Below are 22,711 nucleotides of genomic sequence, written 5' to 3' on the forward strand. Positions count from 1 at the left end.
TTTAGTAATTCCATGAATACAGCGCTGAGGGGCAAAACATGCTGTCCTCCTGCTAATGAAGCTTTCAGCCCTGCGCCACAACCACACAATGACAGCTGGCAGGGGAGGGGCAGGAACTACACGCCATGAAATAAGAGGGGGTAAAAATTGATTAGCAATTTTCATTTGCGCTAAGCTAAACAAAAGAAGGCTGCTGCCCTACTCTGCATATCATCATGGGGTGGGAGAGGAGGAGGGTGGGTAGTGTTGATGGTGTTGGGGTGGGATGGGAAGTGATCTTTCAGAGCTCAAGGCATCTATTGTTTAGTTAGAGAGGATGTGGGTGTGTGGGGGCAGGGGTGTGGGGGCAAAAGGGGATTCAGGATGGAGAGAGAAGGGGACTGAGACAAGGAGAACAGAGACGAAGGGAAACAGGAGAGATGTTGAGGACAGAGGAAAAAGAAAGGGGAAAAAGTGAAGGAGAGGAAAGAGAAAGAGGGGAATGACAAGAAAGCAGGTGGAGGATGAGTAACTGGGGTTAAAGAGAGTGAAAAAGAAGGATGGGAGCATTGGAACAGGGAGGTACATGAAGGAGAGGGTTAAAAGAATGAGGATAGAGATGAAAGATAGAATAAGGTAAGAGGACGAGAGAGGGAAGGAACAAGGTGAGAAAAGGGGATATTTATATATTTTTTTGCATTGGTTCATTTGACAGGACAATGCAGTGCCCCAGCTACAGCTTAAAAGTGTATTCTCAGGACTTCCCATTATGGTAGCTTGCTAGGAAGACGCAACTTTTAGTGCTCCACCACTTTCTGGCTTAAATCCTGCTGGAACCCATGTTTTTATAACAAAACATTGTGTTTTATTCATGTCAAGGTGCCCGAATGTCGACTGCAGCAGAAAAATCAGTTAATCGTACAAAAATGCTGCAATCTAAACTAGCGAACTTTGGAACGCCCAAGCCAAACCTGGAAGCTAAAGTAGGTTGTGCACTAATGTTAGCATAACTACACAATGGCAGCTAATAAGAGTGAGTGAAACCAAACCGGAGGGAGCTAGCTCTGAGAAAATTCTCACTGCCATAGACACTTTGAAATTGGACTTCTCCATAAGACTTGATGGCATTCTAGCAACATTAGAGGGAGTGCGGAAGGAGATAAGCAAAGGCTCAGAACGTGTTGCACAGGCTGAAATAAGAATCTCAACTACCCAGGATGACATGAGCGCCCTGCAAACTAAAGTGCAAACTCTTGAAGGTAAAAACAAGAGTGTAGAGGATAAAGTTGGAGACTCAGAGGCAAGACTATCCAACCCAAGTGGTAAACTTGCCAGAAGACGCCAGAAGGAGGGGTTGCATGTGCATTTCTCTAAAACTGGATCCCAGAAATGTTGAATTTGGCACAGCTACATTCTAAGTTAATACTGCAGAGAGCTCATAGAATAGGTCAGAGGAGAGATCCCAATGCCCCACCAAGAACTCTCATCATGGAGTTCTTGAACTATAAGGACAGGATGGTTGTAGCAAAGGCAGCTAGAGCAAAGAAACAGAGACAGACTTGCCTAATGGTGAATATGACAGTTTTTCCCCTATATTCATTCTGCAGTGGTGGGGGCTTTTAAATCACGATGTTACAATGGTAGAGGCTCAGTGGTCATTGGCGATGGACGATGGCATTGCTCATCGGCCCAACCCTAATCCAAAGTTTTTCAGGGATCTGTTTTACACTGTCTCAGCAGTTATTGATAACTACATCATAGCATGAGATTTTAATTGTATATTGGATTCAACAAAGGACCAACAATTAGGGAAAGATAAGTCACACACTAAGAGCAGGGAAGATATACTTAATTTTATGAGTTAAAGTTGAGGGACATTTGAAGAGAATCAAAACCTGATGCTGTATTCTTGCTTTTTTAGAATTTATCAATCTTATTCCTGTATTGATTACTTTTTAATATCAGCAAATTTGGTTTCTAAAATTAAGGATTGAGACTGCAATGGTATCTTTTTCTTGGATCATGCACCAATCTCACTGCTTATGCAGATTCAAGGCTGATAAGAGACCCATCTAAATGGTGATTTCAACAAAAATGGTTGCAAATTTCAGATTTTCTCACCTAACTTGGTGAACAAATTGATGTTTTTTGTGAGACAAATGCATCAGAAACATCATTGTGTGTCAGATGGGAAGCTTTTAAAGCGTTTTCAGCTTCTAAAACAGTGGCAAGTCCATTAAGACTTATACAAACATATTATGAACCAGGAGAAAAATCTGGAAGGATATTAGCTTGGCTCATCAAACAATACAAAATGAAAGATCCATTACTATACAGAGCAGCAAGGGGGATAATATAGTTAATCTTACAGAAATAAATTATGCTTTTAGATTTTTTAATGCAAGTCTATATAATTCTAACAAAAATGTAGATCTGCAAATTCAAAAAACCCTCTTAGATGATCTCAACATACCTAGTATCCCAGAAGAACTTAGATCCAGTTTGGAAGTGTAATTATCATTAGAAGAGGTCTCTGATGCAATTGAAAGTATGAAATCTGGGAAGGCTGTGGGGCCAGATGGCCTACCTATAGATATTTACAAAAATCCAAATTACAGACCCATCTTTTAGATATGCTATTAGAATCTTTTCAAAACAGGATCCTTCCACCATCCTTGAGGGAAGCCTTGATTTCGCTGCTACCAAAACCAGGGACACCCTGCAATAGATGTGAAAATCTAAAACCAATAAGTCTTCTTAATTTGGACATAAAGGTGTTATGTAAAATCCTTGTGAAAAGGCTGGAAGGCATACTTTGAGGGATAATTGAGAAAGAACAAAGTGGGTTTATTAAGGGTCGCCAAGGGTTTCACGATGTCAGGAGGGTACTGAACATTCTACACAGCCAGAGGGAAATACCAAATACTGCTCTTCTGTCATTAGATGCTGTGAAAGCGTTTGATAGGGTTGAGTGGCCCTATCTTTTTGACGTCCTTGACTGCTTTGGATGTGGGGAAACTTTTACAAATGGGTTAAATTGTTACATACTGACCCCAGTGCAGAAATACTTACAATACAAATACAATATCAAAACCAACTAAGATCCATAAAGGATGTCGACAAGGATGACCTTTATCACCACTTTTGTTTATAATAGCAATAGAACCTCTTGCCATAGCTATATGGTCCTATACAGAGATCTCTGGTATAACTATAGGTCAAACAGATCACCGTATTGCTTTATATGCTGATGATGTCACTGTTTTTCTCAGAGACCTGGAGAGGTCCATTCTAGCCTTGTTAGAAGGGATTTTAAAAAATGCTAATTTTTCTAAATTCCGAAGAGAGTAATCTAACTGCACAAGTCTCCCAGTTTAAAGTTGTAAATCATTTTACATATTTGGGTGTAAACATACAACCCAATATAAAAGATGTGGTGAACTCTAATTATGATCCTATTAGGGAATCAATTACCAGCTCAATTAATAGATGGACATCTCTACCAAACTCTTTAATTGGAAGAGTCAATATTCCGAAAATGAATATACTCAACAAATTGCCTTATTTATTCCAGAACATCCCACTGCCTCCTCTTTCAAATCTATTTTCAAAGTTAAAGAAATGATTTATACATTTTCTCTATAATAACAAACAACACTGATTACACTTATCCCTCCTGTACCTACTCTATGATAGAGGGGGGTTCAAGTATCCTAATCCTCTCTGGTACTATTGGGCAGCTCAATTGAGAATTGTTATATATTATTTTACAAATGACAATCCTCCTGCCTGGAGAGAGACGGAGTCCCATTCTGTAGAGCTATCTCTTCCAATATATAGTATATGTACTCAGCTAGTCTTAAGAAACTGTGAAAAAAACTACTAACCCCATTTCTAGGAACATGATTAATGTTTGGTATGAGGTGAGGAAATACCTGGGTGAACCACTTTCTCTCTCATGTTTTAGTCTAATTTGGGGAAATTAAGATTTCACTCCAGGTAGGTGGGTTTAGGACTTGGTCAGATAAGGGGGTGTAGAAAATTCAGAATTTATATGGGCTAAATGATGATAAACTGACTGAAAATGACAAAACTGTAATTTGAGGAGCTTGTAATTAAACATGACATTAGCTGGGAAATTTTTTTTCAAATTCTTACAACTCAGAAGCTTCATTGGAGCAAACCAAAAACAGCCACTATTCCTCCCTATTCACCATTAAAGAAAACTATTTTAAAAGGACAGTCATAATATCCAGATATTATGACTGGGTCCCCTGAGTCTTCCAAAGCTAAACTTAGAGTTTGGAGAGAGTATTTAAGGGAAGGCATTTCATTTGATGAGCGGGAAGATGCTTGCAAGGAAGCTCAAACACAAACAGAAAATGCCCATCTTGAACTTTTACAATATAATTGGCTGATGCGAACATATACTACTCCAGGAAAGCTAAATAATTGTAATGTAGTAATATAATAGTAATATCCTAGATTTGTGTTTTAAATGTGGACAATCAAAGGGAACATTTTTCCATTGTATTTGGGAATGTAATATGATAAAAAAAAAAAAAAGCTCTGGGAAGAGATATAATATATGATGGAAGAGATTTTATCAATACAATCAACTATGGAGCCCAAGTTTTTCTTATATAAAAATATAAGGAAGAAAGAGCAAATCCTTTTTAATCTATGTTTGTTACAGGCAAAACGGATGATAGCACTATTATGGGAAAATGTAAATAAAAGTATTGGTGAATGACTAAAGAAGGAACTAAGGGAAGAACAAGAGCTATTCAAAAAAAGTATGGGGTCCTTTTCTTAATTATCTTGAACACACAGACTTGGAAAGTATACTGTGTCAGTGGAACGAATTTGGAGATGATTGATATGCTCCTCTACTAGGAGCTGGATGGAAGCCTAGCATGCCTCACTTTATGTTGACTGTATGGTGGGATGAAGTTGGACATTGGTGATTACTAGCTGTAGGAGAAACATTTCTATTTTTCATTTCTATTTATTCCATTTTTAAGGTATTTTTATTTTATTTTTTATTCGCCTTGTGTATGTTTGTATATTGATATAGTTACATATCATTTATGTTTCTTGAAAAACTAATAAAGTGCCAAAAAAAAGAAAAAAAAGTGTATTCTCATCTGCGGTCCTGTGGTGGGGGCTGTTGTGCAATTGGGAGATAGGGAAAAAATGGCAAAAAGGAAATGGGGCGGGGGAAGTGTAGAGGGGTAGAGGAAAAAGGCATAGGGAGAGAAGAGGGAGAGCAGTGTCCAAGAGTTCATGATGGTGAATGGTCCAATTCTGAAAATTAAAGCTTGACCAGGACTGAGCCACAGTGCTCTTTGAAAAACAAAAGCAAAGTGGCAGGGTAAAAAAAAAACGGCATCACCATCACTTTTAAGTTATTAAAGCCATTGAGTACAGAGGCTCTGACAATAGAGAAATTTGCCAACACTGAGAAATAAAAAACTGCAGTACGTGTGCAGTACTGTGGCCAAGCCATGTTGTTGTAGTTTTCTTGAAGGGTTTTTTGGCATGACCAGGATACGTGATGGTTTATTAACGGTGACACTAATGCACCTCTGTGTGTGTGTGTGTGTGTGTGTGTGTGTGTGTGTGTGTGTGTGTGTGTGTGCGCGCGCGTGTTCGCTTTCAACGGGTTGTCAGTAATTCTTTCTGTGGCTTAAGCACATGTGCTCATGCACATGTGCACATACACAGACAACCGTAACACATGCAAAAAGGAGAGAAAAACAGCAGCTGGTAAGTGAGTGAGAGGGGGAAAAATCAACAACTTTTAACCAAAACACTGTACACAACTCTAAATTTAATTTTCTGCAAGATTAAGCACAATAATGACTAGCTTTATAAAAACCCATAACTAATGGCTTCCAATGAGCCAATCTATAGGCATTGATCTGCTCAGTATCTCATAGACTTGCAGCACGAAGCCTATAAATGAAGGAGGGAAGAGGCAGAAGGAGAAAGACAAAAAAAGAGAGGGCATGATGGAAAAGATGAGAGCAGAGGAGGAGAGGGAAGGAGAAGAGGCGGTGAGAGAGACAGGTGCACAGAGAAAAGGGGAGGGCAAAGATGAGGGGAGAAGGATGAGAGGAAGACGAGAGGAGAGTACAGAGAAAAAGGCAAGGAGAGCAGAAGAAAGAAGACAAGAGAAGACATTTTCTGTGAAAACAGTATAACTCTAGTTTGGCTGTAAAGTAAAAACCAGGGCCAAAGACAATTGTTTTTCCTTCTAATACATAGTACTGGAGTTTGTATATCATGTGTCACATTAACAACAACATTTCACTGAACCTATAAACATCTTTTGTCTAGCAAATGAACAAAGTGCAAAACCATGAATGCCTTCGAGGAGAGTCTTTCCAAATGTGTGAGCCATTATCCCGATCTGAATGATTATTGTGAATTGCCCCACTCTACGACAGTAGGTTTTTCGCCCTGCTTTTGAGTGTGGCGTCTCAGAACAGGTATAAATACTTTTACCTTCAGACATTGTGGGATATGTCCTAAGTAGCTTGTTTTGAGCATTACCATGCCTTTGTTGACTGGTTAGTACTCAGTGCTTCTTATTCTAGATTTGACAGCTTATTAAAGGCTCAGTTTCTACCAAATGCACACCTCACATGTAAACAGGGACACTACATCCTCACAATATGTCACTGTTCTTTAAGATCACAATTATTATTATCTATCAAGTGGTTGCACTAATCCTGTAATAGCAGCAGTATCTTTGTGTGTAAAAAGCAGAAATGAAAGGCACAACTAAAGAAAAGCAACCCACCTGGAATTAAAACAATATGTCACAATAAAAATCATTATATTTTTTAAAAGGTTATTAGGGCAATCAGCTATCTAGTGGCATTCTACATGGCTAATCCTACACTTGACAGCTTTTTAGAGGCTCACTGACTAAGAACTAAAGGTGGTGGCATGTGAGGAGGAGGAGGATGGAGTGAAATGAAACAATCCTCTGCTTAAAACGCGCAGAAGCTTAAATCCGGAGAGGGCTTCTTGCGTTAATCCCCATGGATTAAGCTTCTAAATACTCCTATTCAAGCCAATTAATTCATGCATACAGTATATCTGTCTCCAGCTCTTTTCATGTCATTTAAGATGATGGAGGGCGACTTCCTGGGAAATCAGGAGGAGGTTGGATGTGTATCTACATTAATGCACACAGGGTTTCTCTCTTCATGACCACGCAGCTACGTACATCCTGGTGCAGCACACATACACACACACTACAATGCAGAGGTATACATTGAGATTTTAATGGGGAAATGATGGTGGGAGGGTGAGGATAGAGAGGGGCCTCCAAAAGTTGACTGACGTATTCTGACAGCTGAATACTAATCATGAGATCAACCTCTGGCTAAATCTACAGGATCTCACTGGGGCTTCTGGCTGGGAGAAGCATAAAAAGGATTAGCAGTAAATACAGAAGACTTTAAGAGAACAGAGAGACACCAGTGGACAGACTCAACAACTTGAAACAAAAGGTTGAGAGGAACAAGAAATGGAGCTATGAATCACAAGAGACATTTAAGTGGGCAACGAAGTAATCTAAAATTATAAAAATGAGTTTGGCTTTTTCAATGACAGTAAAACAAGCACAAGTACCCGAGAAGACACTCCGAAGGGAAGAAGGAAGAAAGAAAGAAAAATGAAAATAAAAGCAGTCACTCCAAAAAAAGGCAGGTATGCAAAGAGCTTGAAACATCAGTGCATCATTGTCCTTTTTTGAAATAACTCTACTCTCATGTCTTTTAAATATCAGTGGATCTCCTGATATAGCAGAGTGCTGGACCAATACACGTATACATGTCGCAGTTGATAGAAAGTAAGTAGGGTAGAAGAGGAAAACCAGGAAAGAACTATGACTGAAGAAATTACGCAGTAAAATCCAACAAGTCCTCCAGATTAAATGACCAGATGCAAAACAATTACAAATCACTGTTAAAAAACAATGATGTTTTATGGTCAACACTGTGGTTAAGGTATGGTTAGGTTTAGGTTCAAAAACCACTTGGTTAGGTTTAGGGTAAGATCATGGTTTGGGTTAAAATGATCATTTTTTATTAAAGTTAGAGAAATGTCGTGTGGGTTCAAGTTATTACTTCCTTAAAGTTAAGCCACCTTCATCATCATTGCTAAAATAATAACCATGGGGTTGTTTTCGGGCGACTGATATTATGGCCTATTGTGTCATTTTTCTGGGGAGGAAAGTCTTGTAAATTCTCTTTTAGTCTGTTCTACATTAATTAATTTCCTGTTTACAGTGATGTCACTAAGGATATGCTGTCCATAATGACATCATCAGGGCCTGAAGTGGACTGTAGTATGTAGTGTTTGAGAAGCCTCAAGTCTCTGATTACCAATCTGCGTGTGTGTGTGTGTGTGTATCATCAGGCTGGCAGGCAGCAACCACTGCATAGAGTATTAATAGGAACTCACATCACCCGGGCTTCCAGATAAATAAAAGCTCACATCAGGCCCTAGTCTGTGGTCAGCTTACATCCTGCAGACGATATTTAAGCCTTGGGGGTAATGGTATACAGTAATCTGATTACCAAAAATGTGACTGAAGTAACCACAGACTGACAGAAAAAAAGGTTAAAATATAAAGATTTAGAAATTTGCAGTAGTGGAATCAAAATATCATTTTCTATGTAGACTACACAACACTAAGATAGGTGACACACAGTGCAGAAAATGATGGATAAAGCTCACAGCTCAAACTGCTTCGGTGCAAAGACTCCAGCAACCAGGGCCCAACCACATACGGTTATATAACCAAACAAACAAGTAGAAACATGTGAGATTAATAAAGATGTGTCATTGGCTTCCCACTGACAGCAGATATTACTATTGGTGAGAACCGCTGTGAATATGTCCACTAGTTCCCAAATCTGCACCACTGACAGCTGCAGAATCAGCACCATGGAGCCCTGACTAAACCTGTCTTATATAAAATTGAGCCACTGGTCTGATTAGCTGGCTGTGCTCAGGGTCCATTACACTAAATAGACTTTAATGAGTTATTTCATACATGTCAACATCTAAATGGTAAAACATGGTGAGTTTACTGACAGAAAGAAAACAACTTGACATCAGCACATTAGCATGAGTGTACCCATGATCCTATGCTTCTCATCATTTCGTTGTATATCTCTACTTAATCAAACTTCAGCATGGTGGACATTCACTAACACAGAGGTTAAACCTGCAGCACCTGGTTGAGGGACAGTATCCTTTCTGCCTATATGCCATCACAATGTCCAGGGTAGTTAGACCAGGAAAACCAGCCTCTGATCATCAGCAATACAAAATAACTAGGTTTTACATTATTAAATCCCTTGGGGAAATTCATGTTCTGCATTTGACCCATATTTAGGAGCAGTTGGCTGGGCACACGGTGCAACACCCAGAGACCAACTCCACTTGTGAGCCGAGGTCAGTGCCTTGATCATGGCGAGGGTGTCCCTAATAGGAAACAGGCATGTGTTCTGGTAATTGGGGAACCAGTGCATCCAAAGGAAAACAATACAAATATGGAGAAAATATGCAAATTCCACTAAGCTCCCAGTCAGCTCCTATTGTAGGTAACTAGGTGAGCTGCTAACCACTATCTGAATACTTAACCTCAAAATGTCAAACATAGCTTGTGACGAATAAATCAGCAATATAAATGTGAATAAAAACTACTCATCATTTGTTAATAATAAAAAGTGACAAACCAATTTTCATTTTTAACATCCTATTATGTGATGTACAACTTAGATGAGGGCAACTGAACACAAAATGCATGCTTACAATTTTCTTATTATGAAGAGTGAGTAAAGTAGTAATGCTTTTAAGAACAGCATCACTCCAGGCACTAGACCTTTGAAATATTAAAATATAATAAGGAATCAATAAACAAAGACTATTTTGAGTTAGACAATATTGTTTCCACTAAAAGGTGTACAGTAGGCTATAGATATAGTATTGCGACTTTTTCTGTCTGTGTTATTTAAATCAGAAAAGCAGCTTATATTTACAGTATGACTTGATTGCACTGCTCCTCTTACCTGATATTCTTCTGGGTAATTGCTGTAAGGTGTGTTCAGGCCTCAGATACTGTAATAAGGTTAAATGAAAAATGATTGTAACTTTTTTGTCAGAGCAACATATACGGCAACAAAAAAAAACAGACACCCATGGTAGGACACAGTATACAGGACTGACCAGCAGCAACTCAAGTGAATAGATCTGAACACTTTTTAATAATACTAATATGAATGGAAAACATCTCAAGTCTTAAAACCTTGCATCTCCACATCTCTCAGTCCTGGGCTCTGTCTCTCCTTATCCTCCAATTCTCTCTTTCTTTTAACACTCACCCAAACTCTCTGTCACTCTGATCTGACATCAGCCTCTCTGATTGGCCGACCCAGCTCGTGCACTAACCAGTGACATGCTTTAATTATTGAGCGGCTGACCTCAATTGGTTGGCTGGAACAGCCTAAAACACATTGCGCCACACACAGACACACTGCATGCACACACACACACAAACATTTGCACACCATGCTCTCACACTCACAATCACACTACATACTGCACACTTACATGCTCACCCTGGGGACAGTTTCTAAAGTCTAAATATATACCGTGGACAACATCAACTCTGCCTGTTACTCCTCGCAGTTCATTGATGCTAAGAGCACATTAGTTAAAAGAATTATGATGACAATTATTTACTCATACCATGTACTGTATACAATAGTACATTAAAATACATAATATTTATCCTTCAAATAAATTAGTTTGTGCAATAAATTTCAGGCTGGTGACCTATTTAGCAAACCTTACCTGTAAAGACTAATGCAAGAGAGACTTTACTACATAAGCACCTCTTTCACTTGTTTTCCTATACTATGCCATAGAAAAAACATTTTTAAATGTATTTTAAAGTTAAATTTAGAATTTAGATGCCCCTGTTGAGTAACAGGTTGTAGCATGTTATGTAAACATAGTTATTTTATATACTCACTGCAATGTATAGTTACCATGAGAAGAAACTGTGCTGTGGTACAACTGAAACTGTGGAACTGGGAATGTGGAAAGTATGTTTGATAGCAAATAATTTGGTCAAAGTAGAAATACGTGGATATGCAGGACATCCGTCATCAGCGATTTAATATTACTGATACTGTGTAGAATACTGTTGTAATAAACTGGAGCTCTCATAACAACACAGAAAGCAGAAATATTGTGCCTATATATAGTCTTACAAGGCTTACCTTTGAAGGTATAAAGAATTAAAAGAATCAACATAATTTAAGATACAAGACTGATGTTGATTGGAACCTTGAATCCTGTGATAGGCCTTTCATAACTAGTACTGCAGGAAAGAGAAATGATATATATCCTTTGGTATGCTATCCATGCACTTAGTATGCTATAATTTGATATGTAAATATATCCTGAGGAGTATGAGCTCTGACACACTTGTCTCCCTATAAATGATCAAACACAGTAGATGATACTGGACATATGATCCCCACATTGCCTCATAAGACATGATGCAACCCAGGAATTTTTAGATTAGGGTGTGATGGCATCCTACCTATGAAATGTATTTCCACTGGTTGCACTTCATAGTAAATGTGAAAGGAGAGGGTGTTTCATATGCCCGCCAACCTCATGATGTCAGCCGTTTGGTACTTAATGTCATAAAATGGCACACGTCTTCAGTAATGACATACATTTCTAGAACGCTTTCAGAAACATGAGTGACATGTTAACGCTTATTATATTTTGATGAGTGTAACCCAACTGGGCTCCATGGCATGCTGTGTGGCTTGTGGCCTATGATTAGTTACAAATAGTTCAATGGGTCACACCGTTTGGCTCTGATCCCTAGACCACATAGGGTTCGAACACACAACCCCCAAACCACAAACCCATTTCAAGTACAGTAGTTGAATTCAAATCAGTTTGGCAGGTAGTAATTTTCCTCTTTAAACCTGTAGAGTATTAATAATTAACTTCCAGGCTACTAAACAGTTTATTAACTATTATTTAGTATTCCTTACAGTAGTAGAACCATAGGTTAAACAGATTGTTCACAATTTTATTATAAACTCACTATGGACTTTTGTGAATAGTTACAGGTGGTTTCAAAGCTCCTGCATGATGCACAACTCTAACAAAATATAAAATATATACTCAAGAGTATAATTCCTTTTTACCATTGTCAATTTCCGCCTCAAAACAAACTATTAAATGCTGCAGATTTCAAAATCAAAACAGACAACTAAACAAGGCACATATGTATGCTAGCATTGACACAAACGCACACACACACACAAACTAGTGCTATCAAACAGAGCTCTCAACATGTAGCTTCATGCATGCATGCTTGTGTCTATGAAGTTTGGCACTGTATTTCTTTGGTCCATACGGCGTTTTGTATTTGCCATAATCCCCTGTCAGCAACACTTAGGCAGGCAGACAATAGCAGAGAAGATCGGCAGCCAAACCCACTTCACTGTGAGCTTGGCAGGTCAGCGTGCAAGCAGCAGGTTACACACACACACATATACACACACACACAGGCGCGCGCACGCAAACACACAAACAAACTAACAGTACTGTACATGCGCAACCATGCACTACACACACACACACACACACGCACACACACATAAAACACACATGTCCCGCTGAGATGCACGTTACTCACACCGTCTCCCGGCTCTCTTCAAAGAGTTGTGGTGCAGTTCTCAAGGACACGGCTGTCTGACATCTCCTCTCTCTTTCTCTCTCTCCTCTCACTCTGGCATACTCTCTCTGCCTCTCTCACACTCTCATTTGCCTCTTGGTTGCCACAACAGATGCAAGTGTGTCGCTGCCTTTCTCCTCTCCTCTTTACTCCTTCCTCTCCCCTTCTCTCTGTTCTCCTCTCTGCTCTCGGTCTGCAGCTGAGAGGCAGAGCTCATTCTCTAAGCCATGAAGCAGGGCTTCTCTCTTTTCTCAAGTGGCTGGTAGTATGAGAACGAGGAAGTGAGAGAAAGAGGAAGGGAGGGAGAAAGAGGAGGAAGGAGTGCTGGGCGAACTGACCAAACTGATGTGCCACTCCAGGACACCAGCGTTCTGCAGACAGTCAACCGGAGTCCTACTGCAGGAAAAACAAACAGCTTTACTGTAAAGCAGCAGCGGCAGATGCGGTGGAAGCATCACATATGTTTCAGTCATGTAAAAGAGACAGATGGACAGACACAATTATTTGGACTATGGACTGTATGCTGTATCCTTGAAAATATTAAACTGATTTTAGAGAAATGCAAGGTTGTCAGTCTGAAACAAAAATATAGTACAATTTGTCCTGAAAAAAAAGACAATAGAAGAATAGAACAGGTGAGAGGAAGGCTAAAAAGAATATGGATGAGAAGTAAAAATGACAAAAAAATGTTAAACTGATGAGAGAAGAGAAGAGGAGAGGAGAGAAGAGAAGAGAAGAGAAGAGAAGAGAGGAGAAGAGAGGAGAAGAGAAGACGAGACATCTCAACAAGACGAAAGGGGAGAAGTAGAGGGGAGGGTAGAAAAGAGGAAGTCTAAGTATTCCCCAAAGCCTTGCTGTCTTATCTGAAAAATGGTCCCTGCAGACCCGATCCAGAAAGAGGCAACACAAACAAACACAGAGCAGAAACAAACATCTATTTATGGAGGAGGGGGGTCCAGTTTCCCAACCACATTTGCTGGTATCTTTTTTGACAATGTTACCAATTCAGCAGTTTAAGAGTAAAAACTATGTTGAGGAGAGGAGAGGAGAGGAGAGGAGAGGAGAGGAGAGGAGAGGAGAGGAGAGGAGAGGAGAGGAGAGGAGAGGTTTTGCTATTAAGTTCAGCAGTTGGATATAAACTGTGTATTGGGAAAGTTGTGACAGTCCCATACCAGTCACATTAGTGCTGCCTTTTTTTCAAAGAATCATAGGTGGGAATGCTCGTCTCATTTTTATCAAGAACAGTGTAGCCATATAGGCCTAAAGGAAAGCCATGTTACTATTGCATTGATAAAGAAGCAGCATTGATTTGCTATGGAAATGCTCATCAGCAGTGGCTTATCACTCATGGGATCAATCAGCTTAGTTTTAGTTACAGAGAAATCACCACACTGAGTTTTTTTCTGACATTGTTAAAATAGAAGAAGTCCATAGAAAACATAAGAAAACATAAAGTGAACCATTTGTATGTATTACCAAGTAAATAATAATTATTGTTTAAGTATAATTCCAGGTATTGTTGAGACTTTTGCTTACACAAAAGTAACTTTTTTTCTTGCCAGAAGAACATTTATTTCACTTGACAAATAAAGACTGTAATATTTCAATAATCATTGTATAACTGAGGCCATTTTCATGCACTTCTCTAATCATGTTTTTATGCCTCCACGTCGGTGACAGCTGTGGCTGTCCATCCATCCGTCTGTACTTCCCATCTCGTGAACACAATGTTACAGGAACGCCTTGAGGGAACTTCTTCAAATTTGGCACAAATGTCAACTTGGACTCAAGGATGAACTGATTAGAATTTGGTGGTCAAAGGTCAAGATCACTGTGACCTCACAAAACACGTTTTTGGCCATAACTCAAGAATTCATACGCTAATTACAGTATGACAAAGTTTCACACAAATATCTAATAGGATAAAATGATGAAGTGATGACATTTTATATCCAAAAGGTCAAAGGTCAACTTCAGTGTGACATCATAATGTAATGTTTCTGGCCATTATTCAACGCCATAACTCAGGAACGGAAGGGGAGATGTGTGTGAAGCATCCACGTTTTAGAATTTGTAGCTTCTTTGCAGCAACATCCATATCTGAAGCTTTGTCTACTGTCATGGCTACAACTTTGTGCTCTATCAGGATCAGCTTTATTGGCCAAACATGTGAACAGATACACGGAAAATACACTTAATATGTTTTATTAAATTCCTTCAAAGTCTTCGTTACAAATATTATATGAGTCTGGACGGGCAGAGATGTAAACTGGCTTGACTGGTTGGTGGAGGCATACAACCGCAAGGCAGTATTTCTTAGTTTTCAAATATTTTAATCCTGTCACGTGTTAGTATGGAGGTACATATCCAACCAGCAATGTAGATGTGTAGGATGCATGCGTATCCATGTCTATACACATCAGGAGAAGTTGTTTTGTAATCAGTGATCCTAAATTATTACAATATAGAGATATGCTGTATTTCTTCAGAGATAACGTAAAAGTGAGGAATGTTAATAATAAATAATGAGGTAACTGCATTTGTAATACAAAAAATATGCATCTCTGAGTCTGATTTGTACATTATTTCCTTAATAGGGGAAGGGTGAAAATGTAAATATGAAGGGTGGCCGGACAGGAGGCCACATGACATAACATTTGGTGCTGAGTGGAAGAATTGTGACGAGGAGGAAGATAAGCAACAACAAAGGAAAGGAAGCAGATGAGGAACAGAAGGAGAAATAAAAGGGAAAGGAAAGGACGAGGACATGGAGAGGGGAAGATGATAAAAGCAGGGACACAGAGGAGGAGAAGGGAAAGAGGGTGGAGGGCAAGGACAGGGGTGAAGGGTGTAACTCACTCCTGTCCCCATCACCAGCGCCCAGTCCTAATTTACCCAGAACAATCAATCAGATCAGGAGGCAGACACTGATAGAGGACTACCATGCAACAGGATCCACCACGCACACACACACACACACACGCACACACACTGAGAGAGATGGAGGACTTGCATGCAACAGGATCTATTCACACACACATACTTTTATGCTGACTAGAGGGAAAAAAAGTTTGCAGCTCATATCTGTAGCCTCTGCACTGACTTCTACCAACTAGGCTGCACTGTGTACCAAAGTCACCGCGGCTCTGAGGGGTCACAACAGGAGGTCAGGGCCCATGAGACGGAGCGAGCACAGAGGGAACTGAACAGGAGTGAGAGAGCGAGAGGGTGAGGGAGAGTGGGGGGGGGGGAGAACAGCAGCTAACAATAGGGGTAGAGAAAAGAGACAGAGGAAAAAAAGCACAGCGTGAAAAACAGAGGACAGAAACGGCAATGAACAAGAGGACAAAGTGATCGCGCCCTGCCATGCTCTCAGTGAAAGATGAATGCACCGACACACAGAGGGAAAGAATAAAAGAGCAAGAAAAAAAAAAAAGCGGTGGAGTGACGCCAGCTCAGATACAGTAGACACAGGTATTGTAAAACAAACACACACAGATAAGAGGAGCCCGGAGATCGGTGTGAATGCTGAAGTTTGTTCATTCCTTCTCAAGTGCTCCTCGACTTCTATATGTCCCCCAGGGTGATGGATAGAAGTAGCAGTATGTGTAGTGCCTCATAGTATAGGCAGGATACTACTAGCTTGGAAAAGAGCATTTGCCACAGTAAAGTAAAAACTACGTCTTGATATGTCGGGACTCACAGTGGATGCCAAAGACCACTTTGCTCAAAAGACAAAGACTTTAATGAGCCTATACCATCAGATAAACATTTTATGTAAATTCTCCCTTTATTATTATATTTAGATTTGGGGCTTACAGCTATGAGTTGTCTTCAGTAGCAACAGATACATGTTTACTGAGTTGCCGTTACCAAGATGAGATCATCACAAATCAAAGATGTCCCATGAGGGCCTGGATATGAGAGAGTCTCTTACAACTAGGCCACACTGTGACATTAATATGTTTTCTCAAAGCACATATTTTGTGGGCAGTGGGCTAAGAGACTACATCAAAATATATTTATAATATAAAATTAAAGTGAAGTTAGTTCAACTTTAGGCTTGAAAATGGAATGATATGTTCATTCAAACACTATAACTGAAACTCTTATTTAGTATTAAGTATCCCCATTTAATTGGCAATAGAACATATTTTTTTGTTATCAAGATTGTTTGTTTTTTACTCCAAATTGGAAAAGCCAATGTAAAACATTCTGAATCATTATTACACACAGTAATAGAGAGTAAATGAGAGGGAAATGATTGTTATTGAACTTACTGAAGCATTTTATTGAACACCTTGTGTTTGCACCTTGGTAAGACTGTGACTGAATTTGACACTTTTTGTCCTCTTGTCATCATGTCATCATCATATTATATTTTATATATGTCTAGGTGCCGATAATATCCACTTAAGACTTTGTAAAAATGAGATTTACCACTGATGCACTTATTTAGAACAGAATTATGACTTTTTTTTGGAGTTTTTCTTGGGTTTACATTGGCATGGTCACACCACATTATCTTTACTTCCCGGTACTAATATACTGTAGCAGCCTAGAGAACATGTTTCTATAGCGACCAACATCATGAATCTCAACCCCATAATATCTAGTTGATTGAATTTATGACTAATTTATTTGACTTAAGACTAATTGGAGCAATGCTTTATTTATCCTGTAAATCATCCCAAAGCACCTCTCTGTTTGTGTGTGTGTGTGTGCATGATACAAACAGACAGAGGAAGAGCGAGAAAGAGAGGACATGCGAGATCTACACTATTTATTTTAAAGGATGACACATTTAATTTAGGCCCTGCAAAAGAAATTAAAAAGCATAGCTGTTATTAATGAAGATGGAGTATAATGAGAGTAGGCTACACAATAAAACACACACACACACACATGCAGTTTCCATGAGACATTTTCCTCACATTGATTATAACTTTATAGCCAGATTTACCTTTAAAAAAGTGTGTATCTGTCTTTCATGTAATTGTTAGTTAATTCTACTTTAAAATTATATGCATTGAGTATTTGTATTTAGGCTAGTGAATACAAAGAATCAAGAAAATCAGCAGGAATGGAAATCTAAGAATTTTGAAGTATGCATTTTTTTCTCAGCACTTGAGAGAAAGTTGAAGTTCACTGCATTAATGCTAAAGCCAAATCGAACTCATAAGGTTTTGATGTGGCAGTGGTGTTAGACTCAAAGTCATGTTTACCTCAGCACTGTACAAGTCATTGAGGTTGTAAATTGACTGAACAGAAAAACAGGCCGTGGTCTTAGTCTTCCCTTAATTTTGTTACAGGTTTGCCAATCTCATGCCATTAAACGTATAGCCTGCATAGCACTTCTATTGATTAACAAATGACAACAGCGTCAATGTGTCGCAATGTGCACTTGAGGTCAGGGACTTATTGCCTTATTTCAACTCTTTCTTTCTCCCTCTCTCTCTCTCTCTTTCGCTCTCATCCGTTACCCCTTTCTATCGTTCCCTCGCTCTCCTGTCTCTCCTCCCTCTGTCTAAATAGATATTGAAGTTTTCTATTTAAGGCAGATGCTGTTTAACTTCCTTGGGGTGGGAAGTGAAAGGCAGACAGAGGGCCATCCATCTCGCTATCCACCTGCTGACATCTTTAAACACTATCGACACCCACTGCAAGCATTAACATGCAAAACCGCACTGCACGTTTGATTTCATTAGCTTATTTCGCACAGGGTTTTCTCTTGCCCTGTTGGTGGGATTCTGGCTGCAATTATTGGGTTGGATGCAGAATTGGCAAATTTTCCAACTTGTCAAAGAAATGCCATTTCTGCACTGCACAACTGCGAATGTAAAGTTTTTACAGTTTGATTAGAATACATCAAACTCACAATGTTCTTAAAGGCCTTACCTTGAGGTCGGTTTAAGTGCAAATGCATTAATTTTCAAATAATGTATCCGTTTTTTTCTGGATCTATATCAGGTCAGAAAGAGAGTACGAAGAGATTTGGTGGGTGTAATCACACTGGGAAAATATAAATAACAACAGAAAGTCAAATTGAAATTAATGCATTTTTGGATAAAGTGTTCGAATGACGTTATTATTATTATTTTTTTTGAAAATGCAAATGTTTGGGAACAAAGATAAAATCTTCTTCAGCACATGGGGTAGCATGCTGCGATAATCATGGCAGTGTTTATGGTATTCTTTAACCTCCATATTAGTAAATTATTTTACACAAAAAATTAGATCATTATAGACTAATCTCATCCGAGACAGAGAGGAGTCTGCATACACAGTCACAACAACCATACTCAACAGCTCTGTGTCCACTCTAGACTCCTTCAGTTTTCTGGGAAACACAATCTCCCAGTACCTGAAGTGGGAGTCCAACATCAACACAGTCATCAAAAAGGCCCAGGAGAGGATGTACTTCCTGCACCAGCTCAGGAAGTTAAATCTGCCTCAGGAGCTGCTGATCCAGTTCTACACTGCAGTTATCGAGTCTGTTCTCACATCCATCACTGTCTGGTTTGGATCGGCCACCAAACAAGACAGGAACAGACTGCAAGAGACAGTCACGTCTGCAAAAAAGATTATCAGTGCCGACCTGCCCACCATCCAGGATCTGTACACCTCCAGAGTCAGGAAAAGGGCAGAGAAAATCACCGCAGACCCCTCACACCCTAGACATAACCTGTTGCAACTTCCCCCCTGTGGTAGGCGCTACAGAACACTGTACACCAAAACCACCAGACATAGGAACAGTTTCTTCCCCCTCGCCATCACACTAATGAATAGTTGAAGCTGGAGTGTGAGACTTTTGTATCCCCTTTCTGGCAGTGAGAGTAATTACAAAACACTGTTGACAAGTACTTACATCATAGGCCGTAGCCTACTCCGTCGCTACTGTTGCGGCTGTAAAATAGTGCATAAATTGCTTTGAGCATCACACAACCCCTGTGAAATGACTCGTTTCGTGTCTGAGAGCCGCATGATTAAATTATTTTATCTCCCTTCAAGTTAGCATAGAGCAAACCAGAAGTTAGCTAGCTCAGCCAGTGGAAGTCTGCATTCATGCATTCATCCAACCAGCGCAGGAATGTCAAACCCAACACCAGATTAGAAACGCCAGTATACTGTGAAATACAGGGCTTGAATGTAACGGACGTTCGTATGGGGAAAATGCTTTATTTTTGCTGCACTACTATGAGTGGTCACAGGGGTGAATCAGCAAAAAGGCTGAGTGGCAGCATCATATCCAGCAGTTGTCTTAATTATAGACTGTACTGTATATAAAAATGGACATAGCAAGGTGTGACATTACCCATTTGTTTACACTGGAGCTGGATTGAAGCCCAGAGTTGCTGCCTATGGTCGGTGCAATCCTTTCTGATTGGAGCCAGGACCTTCCAAATAAAGAGCACGAGGTGTTGCCTTTCACGCTCTGGAAACACATCCCACTACCTTGAACTGAAGTGAACATTAGCTTACTGGGAACATTGAGCGGTACATGCTTGGGCTAACCTTAGCTACTTTAGCTAAATTGTGCTATCAGGGCAGGTATTGTTACCAAGTAACATTAAACTTACCAAAATATTGTGACAGAAAATATTGCTGGGGAGAGCAGCAGGTGAGCAAACTGTCAATCACAACTGTCAACAAATGCAAATGCATCACAGGCATCATGGCTACTATAAGTCTTCAAATCTTATTAAGGGAAGATTCATTTCTAAAATGGAAAAAAAAGCACACTTAATAGAGGACTGAACTTTAGCAATTGAGACAGTAATGACTCATTCAAAAAAACTTATTGACTCAGTATTTCTAGAGAGCAGTTGATGTTTTATGAATGGGAGTCAATTGGAACCAGTGATTTTTTAGAGCCAGCATTTAGTCTTTTTCAGTCATTTGCAGCTGTTCCTTGTTTTGCAGCATATTTCCCTTAATGTTTGTGTTTTCACTTTTTTATGTGTTTTTAGTATTTGTAGCATTTGTTGGATTTGAAGTGCCAGTGTTTCCCCTAGAATTTTTTTCAGGCCTGGTGGTATGCACCGAAAAAACCCTAAAGGGACGAGGCACGTGGTCGGCTTCAGTCAGGTGGCGCAGCAGGCAGTCTGCAATTTATATTTGCATTTAAATTTTTGTTTGCTTGGTATATTCAAGACTTAAAACAAAGTGGTCACAAGGATGACTTAATAAGCTGCATTTATTGCATAAAAATAAGCTGCCCCTCTCCCTTCTTCCCCATCTGTATTTTTGCTTGACTCCAGAGTTTTGGAGAAAAACGCTGATATATTTGTTTGTCCGTCACCCGCGTTAGAGCTTTTTCTTTTTTTACGCGATGCCATGCTGATGTTAGCTAACCTGCATCCCATATGCTCTCGCTCTGCAGTAATTTAAAAGGGACTCTGACAGCAGTGACACTCGCATCACATCAAGAGTTTCCTAGGCAACAACACAGACGTTGAGTCACGTTTCGGAACAGTGTCGTGCAGATGCTCCCAAATGCTATTGATTATTGATTTCCCAATGAATGGATATTTGGTTATTTTTGGCATTCAAAAAAATATTTTTTTGGCCTGGCGGGGGTTCGCATTGGCCAGTGGCCCACTGGGCCTGTACAATTATAGGGGAAACACTGAGAGCATTTTTCTAATAAGCTAAGCTTAATCATAAGCTAACAACGGCATAACTTTCATTTTAGGAAAAGTGTTGTGCAGCCATCTTGCCCCTGGGAAAAAATATTTAGAGCTGATACGGAGTTCCAGTGCTAAACAGATGATGTCACTGAATGAAAGCAGCCTCATCCACAGACTGGTTCATGGTATTGATAAGATAAACTTATTGATATCACAGAATCTTTTTGTAGTTGCAATTTTTTGGGTGATTCGACTTCCACTCGTCCACTGATCCACTTGGTTTCCGCTAACAGCTGACTAAAGTTTTTTGCCCTTGCTGCAGCTTACAAACATCTAACATTGTTTCACATCAGTACACTGCAGTCTGGCAGGTCAAGTACTCTGCTGTTGTAATTTTGTGATGTTATTTTTTTTTTTTTTACCTCTGAAATACATTTATTTCAGGATGCATCTCTAAATATATTACTGTATATCATTATTAACTTATCTAAATTTAAGTATGGTAGTAATCCAGCTTCCTGAGGCTGAGGAAGTATTTACGTGAAAGCTCATTATTCAACATTGCACAAGGTCAAATATATCAGCGTCCTTTTGTAGCACAAAATACAACTTCTGGGTGTGTGATGACAAAATGTGTGACTTCTTTTTAAAATTCTGGGGGGGTTCAGTGAAAAGTTGGTTGAAAAAAGCAAGCCTTAATGAGATTTTGGTGAAAAAAAAAACAGGTTAAATTCTTGAAATGATCTTTTATGAGAACTCAATGGATAGCTCAAAACTGTGGTTCTTAGTAAGGCCTTTATTGATTTAAATTCTCTTCTGTATTTTTTTTTTACACTGTATTTCTAGGTTTCCATGTCAGAACTGAAGTCCCCATGATTTCAAAAAATAGGCCTCTCTCCGTGTATTTCTCTTTGCCCCTCTCTCTCTCTCTTTAACACACACACATACTGTACACTCTGCACGGAGAAAGACACTGTAGGCTAGGAAGCGGAGTACTGTATCTTTGCTGCCACCTAATGCAGATATCTCACACGCCGTCTCCCAGCACCAGGAGGCTTTACTCCTACTTTGTCTCCAGCTCAGGCTTGGGGTTTTTTAATCCTGCCGTATGGGGTTTCAAACACACTCACAGGTCCTGGGCTCTTCAGCACTGCGGCAGGCCTTAGGCGGCTTGGGGATTTTGTTTTCCAGGGGTGGCAGTGTGTGAGGCGTTTGTGATATGCTAATTTAATCATTTTTGTCCACTCCTCCCATTCCTTTCGCACCTATCAATCTAATCACTTCATCGGGATTCCTCAAGCAGGTG

At 39.6% G+C, this 22,711-nt stretch overlaps 1 protein-coding gene across 3 annotated transcripts in view; it reads right to left on the reverse strand.

Annotated features, from left to right (window-relative positions):
* Positions 1-22,711, reverse strand: part of esrrga (estrogen-related receptor gamma a) — a 184,250-nt gene that overhangs the window by 150,985 nt on the left and 10,554 nt on the right. For 2 of the 3 annotated variants that reach the window (XM_067592714.1, XM_067592696.1), the window contains exon 2: positions 10,077-10,125. The gene's annotated coding sequence lies outside the window, so the exon portion shown is untranslated. Of the gene's footprint in view, positions 1-10,076; positions 10,126-12,738; positions 13,427-22,711 lie in introns of those variants that run through there. The other variant, XM_067592705.1, reaches the window with a different exon arrangement.

Source organism: Thunnus thynnus, chromosome 1, assembly GCF_963924715.1.
Source record: "Thunnus thynnus chromosome 1, fThuThy2.1, whole genome shotgun sequence".
In the NCBI taxonomy this organism is placed as follows: Eukaryota; Metazoa; Chordata; class Actinopteri; order Scombriformes; family Scombridae; genus Thunnus; species Thunnus thynnus.